This window comes from Camelus dromedarius, chromosome X (assembly GCF_036321535.1).
Source record: "Camelus dromedarius isolate mCamDro1 chromosome X, mCamDro1.pat, whole genome shotgun sequence".
NCBI classification, from domain to species: Eukaryota; Metazoa; Chordata; class Mammalia; order Artiodactyla; family Camelidae; genus Camelus; species Camelus dromedarius.
Window position 1 is genome coordinate 79,895,282 of NC_087472.1, and position 6,000 is coordinate 79,901,281.

Sequence of the window (6,000 nt, forward strand, 5' to 3'; positions counted from 1 at the left end):
ATTAGGACACATATATATGTATTTTCTAGTACTGTCACTTTAGAGGGTCTAAAAGGAGTGACATCCCAGTAGCAAGGAGCATACTCATCACTGGCTTCTTTGCATAATGTTTTCAAGGTTCATCCATGCTACAAGATGTACCACTCACTCCTTCTTGTGGCTGAATACTGTTCCATTGTACAGACAGACCACTTTTATTTATGCACTCATTAGTTGATGGACACTTGGTTGTTTCCACTTTCTGCCTATTATGAATAACACTTTGATGAGTATTTTGCACAAGTCTTCACGTGGATACGTGTTTTCATTTCTCTTGAGTGTATTCCTAAGATTGGACTCTGCTTCTTCTTGAGGCAGTTGTGGTAATTTGTGCCTAAGACATCGAAATTGTTTAATTTGTTGCCATAAAGTTGTTCATAACATACCCTGATGATGCTTTTATTTTTTGTAAGGTCATCAGAAAGCCCCCTTTTTCATTCCTAGTTTTGATAATTTGTATCTTCTCTCTTGTTTCTTGGTTGGTCTGAGTAAAAGTTTATCAATTTTGTTGATCTTTCCAAAGAACCAATATTTTATTTCATTGATTTACTCGATTTTTTGGCTTAGTTTCAGATGACTCAGGAAAGCAAAAAGAATTTACACAATCACCACACACACACAAACATAGAAAGAATGACAAAGCCCATGTGGCAAACTGTAAGCAATCGGTGAATCTGAATAAAGATCTTTGTTCTAATCTGACAATTTTTCTGTAAATTGGAAATAAAATCAAAATAATAATATTATATACTATTAAAATAAAAACTATAAAAATGGATACTTCTTCTTCTACTCCAGATCAAACTCCCAAAAAAGGGAGAGGGGAGGGGGGCAGGTCTGGGGGACTCAGGGAAGAAATGCCCAAGGCAGCCTTCCAGAGTTTTCTCACATGCCAATACAGCACAAAGAGCCCCAGAAAGTGTTTTCATGAAGCTGACAGCAGTGTGGACGGGACTCTGAGAATTGGCAACAATGGAGAGAGGCCTGGTGTTGAGGATGAAGAACAAGTCTGCGTGGTTCAAGGACAGGAGGAAATAGGGCATAAGGCATAATGGCAGATGTCTGCAATGACAAAGAGTGACTCTTCCTCCTCAAGCCTTGGTGTCACTCAAATCCCATGCAAAGACACAACACTGGAGAGGGTCTTGAACACTGAGTTGACTGTGGTTATCTCTCAATTAATGGGGACCCTAAATAGAAATTATTGAAAAAGTTATATTTCTTGTTCATACATTTTCTCTCCTGAGAAATGAATACCTGTTAAACATATACACACAATGACAAAACTAAACAAACAAAAAGATGCTGGAGTATTTATACTATTATCAGGTAGAGTGGATTTCAGAAAAGGGAAAACTGTCAGCGACAAAAAGGGACATTCATAATAATAAAAGGTCAGTTCTCCAAGACATAGCCATTCTAAACATTCATGCACCTAACTATACAGCCCCACAATACATGAAGCAAAACCAATAGAATTCAAAGGAAAAATGGACAACATAATACTTGGAGACATCAACACTCTTCTCTCTGTAATCAGTACAACAAGTACAAAAATCTGCAAAGATTTAGAAAATCTGGACAATAGCAATCAACTTGATCTAATTAATAGTTACAGAACACTCTACCCAATAGCAGCAAAATAGGCATCAGAAAGGTCTTCAATGGGAAACTAAAAGGTGTAGAACACAGTGGATCAGAACACTCATTCACCCATACATGTTGAACAGCACCACTTGAATCTTCACAATACATTCTTAGACATTCTGGGGACAATTCACTTTTGGATCCTGAATTCCCTCAATTTAACCCCATTTTGAAAAGAGAGACTTTCTTCATTGGTCACCAGACTGTCCCCTAACTTAACATCAGTCTGAGGCCTTGAAAATAAACCCAGCTGATACAAACTGAGGTTAGCTGTCAATATTTGGTTTGAAATAGAAGAATGTGACTATTTAGCATTGTATGGAGGTATTAACCAGCACAACCAAACAAAAGAATTAGAGGCATAAAAATAGGAAAGGAAGAGGCAAAACTATATTCATAGTTAAGATAATATATCTGTAAAACCCAAGAGACTTAATGCTAAAACTAATACAAATAATAAGAAAAGTTTAGGAAGGCAACACTATAAAAATAACATAAAAATTAATAGCCTTTATATAGCAAACCATTATTATTTCTAAGATATAGTGGAATAGAAAATTTCATTTGCAATAGCAATGAAAAAGGAAAAATATTCAACAGTCATAAAACATTAAAGGAAGATAGTTTTATATTAAAAAGTTCTGCTTCCAGGAAAGATGGAGTATCAGAACTTACTCTCTTGCCTTAAAAAATAACTGGACAAAATATATAAAGCAATGGTTTTTAGACATTGGAGACAGGCATCCCAAGAGAGTAATCACTGAGAAAAGGGAAGAGAATGAAGTGAACTCTACACTGCCCCAGCTTACTGCTTGGAGAGAAAAAAACAACAAAGCACAACAAAAAACAACAACAACAAAAAACCCCAAATAATTGATGGAACAAATAGATAGAAAAAAATATTTGAATAACACTATCAATCAACTTGCCCTACCAGTTATAGAAAATTCTATCCAACAGCAGAATATACACTCTTTTTGAGCACACATGGAACATTTACAAAGGGCCATATTCCAGGCCATAGAACAGTCTCAATAAATTTAGCAGGATTCAAGACATACAAAATATATTCTCTGACTACAATGGAATTAAATTAGAAACCAAGAAAAATACCTTGAAAAGCCCCAAACAGTTGGAAGCTAAGTAACACACTGTTAAATAATCCATGTGTGAAAGAAGAAATCAAAGGGGAAATCAGAAAGTATCTTGAAATGAATGAAGATGAAAATACCTTATACCCAAGTTTGTGGAAGGCAGCTTGTGCAGGAAAAGGCTAACTCAAATTCTGCACATGCCCAAGAAAACTCTTGGTCAGCTCCTGGGAACTAAATACTTGGAAAGTTCTGTTAAGAGAGTTTTTGTATGTCTATCTTGGCTGTGCTGTACCAGTTTGACCAGATTATGCTGCTAAAGTGATTTATAGTGAATATGTGCATTTTATCTGGGGGTCTGGGTCTGGAGTCTGAGGAGCTGAGGTCAGTCGTGTAGGTGCTGACCCCCAATAAAAACCCTAGGGCTTTCCTGGTTGCCAACGTTCGTACATGTTGTTACACGTTGTTGCTGGAGGGATTAAGCACATCCAGGGCGACTCCGCTGGGAGCAGATACCTGGAAGCTAGAGGCTGGTTCCCCCCATGCTTCTCCCCATGTGTGTTTTCCCTTTGCTGACTTTAATCTGTATCCTCACTGTGATAACTGCTCATAATACAGCTTCCTAGCCTGGTGACGCTTTCTAGCAAAGCAGCAAGCCTGAGTCTGGGCTTGGGGAACCCCTGACACACAGCTCAAGCATTAATGAGATGGAAATGTATAGGGCTGAATGACTATACTAGAACATGTCTCAAATCAATGATGCCAGTTTCCACCTAAAGAAACTAGACTAAGAGCAGCTAAAGAAACCTGAAATAAACAGAAGAAAAATAATAAAGATGAGGGAAAATCAAGGACAAAGAAAACAGAAATACAACAGGGAAAAATCAACGAAATTAAAAATTTGGGGTTTTGAGAAGATCAAGAAAATTTGTAAACCTCTAGCCAGACTGATCTGGGGGGGAAAAAGACACAATTCGCTGATATTGGGAATGGCACAAAACTATAGATTCCACAGATATTAAAAGGCTAAATTGCTTGAAAAACCACAAACTAGCAAAGCTCGTTCCAGAAGAAACAGATAACCAGGGCAGCCTATATATATTAAAGAAGATTTTGTAATTAAAATATTTTCCACAAAGATCCAGGCCCAGGTGGCTTTACTGATGAATTCTATCGAATATTTTAGGAAGAAATAATACCAATTTTACACAAATTCAAGAAAACTGAACAGAGAGAATACTTCCCAACTCATTTTCTGAGGCCAGTATTACCTGATAACAAAACCAGACAAAAATATTATCAGAAAATAAAGCTATTGACAAATATCCCCCATGAACACAGATGCAAAAATTCTCGACAAAATTTTGGCAACAATATATAATCCAACAATATATAAAATAATAAAACATCATGAACAAGTGGGCTTTATGCCAAGATTAGATAACATTTAAAAATCAATCAATGTAATTCACCATATTAGCAAACTAAAAAGAGAAACCATATAATCTTCTCAGCCAATGTGGAAAAATCATTTTATAAAATTCAATATATATTCCTGATTTTTAAAATCTCAGCAAACTAGCAATATAAGGGAACATCCTCAACCTTCAAGGAGCATCTATGAAAAACCTTCAGTTAACATCATACTTACTCCCCTCCTAAAACTCGGAACAGGCATGGATGTCTGCTTTGACCACTTCAACATGGTAGTGGAGGTTCTAGCCAGTGCAACAAAGCAAGAAAAAGAAATAAAAGGCACCCAGATTGGGAAGGAAGCAGTAAAAGTATCTTTATTCACAGATAGCATAACTCTTTATGTCAAAAATTGTAAGGAATCTACATAAAAGCTACTAGAACTAACAAATGAGTTTAGCAAGGTTGCAGGACACAAGGTCAATATTCAATAATCAATTATAGTTCTATAAAATAGCAACAAACGACTGAAAAGTATAATTTTAAAAACATACAATTCACAGTAACATCAAAACTATCAAAGACTTAGGGATATCAAGATCTGTTTACTGAAAATTACAAAATACTGCTGAGAGAAATTATAAAAAAAATCTAAATCAACGGAGAAATATGCCTTTTTTATAGGTTTGAAAACTTAATACTGTTAAAGATGTCAATTCTCCACAAACTGAGCTATAGAGTCAATAAAGTCGCAGTTAAAATTCCAACGGGATTTTTTTCTTTTTTTTTTTTTAGAAATTGGCAAGCTAATTCTAAAATTCATCTAGAAATGCAAAAGACCTGGAATAGCCAAAACAACTTCGAAAGGGAAAAGCAAAGTTGGAAAACTTATAGTGCTTTATTGAAAGACTTCATAGAACACAAAAAAGTCAATTGAGATGACTTACAGACCTAAATGTGAAAACGAAAACTGTAAGGCTCCTAGTAGAAAACTTAGGAGAAAATCTCTGAGACGAAGGGGAGCCAAAGATTTCCTAGACAGAACATAAAAAAAGTTAAACATAAAAAAATTGATAAACTAGACTTTGCTAAAATTAAGAACTCAGGCGCATTGAGACATCATGAAGAAGATGCAAAGGCAAATCACAGACTGGGAAAAATATTTTTGATGCAAATATCTGACAAATGGCTTATAACCAGATTATACAAGGAACCCTCCAGAAATTAATGACAAATAGGCAACCCAATTTAAAATGAGCAAAAGATTTGCACTCTTCATAAAAGAAGATATATGAATGGTCAATATACACAGGCAAAGATATTCAACTTTAGTCATCACAAAAATGTTAATTATAACCACAATGAGATACTATACACCAACTAGAATGGCTAAACTTCTGAAATCTAACAACAGTAAATGTTTGTAAAGATGTAAAACAACTAGAAGTCTCACAGATTGCTGGAGGAAGTGTTAACTGGTACAGCCACTTTGGAAAAATGTCTAACAATTTCTTGTAAAGTTAGATATATATCTCTCATGATCCAGCCATGTTTCTTCTTACTAGCAAAAATCAAAAATAACCCAATGTCAATCAGCAGAATTGATAAATACATCGTTTATATTAATATAATGAGATCATACTCCACAATAAAATAAAAGGAACTACTGATACACCCATCAACATAGATGAATTTCAAAAATATGCTCAGTGAAAGAAGTCGCAATGTACAAAAAAAGTACATTTTGCATTCTTTTATTTTTATGAAGTTTACGAATAGCAAAATTAATCTATGAGGACAGAAATCAGAA

At 35.1% G+C, this 6,000-nt stretch overlaps 1 long non-coding RNA gene across 1 annotated transcript in view; it reads right to left on the bottom strand.

Moving 5' to 3' along the window:
• The window catches only part of LOC135320274 (uncharacterized), a 123,916-nt gene extending 118,553 nt beyond the window's left edge, over positions 1 to 5,363 (bottom strand). The window contains exon 1 of the long non-coding RNA XR_010379519.1: positions 5,142 to 5,363. This is a non-coding gene — a long non-coding RNA (uncharacterized LOC135320274). The remainder of the gene's footprint in view (positions 1 to 5,141) is intronic.
• Positions 5,364 to 6,000: the final 637 nt, after the last annotated feature.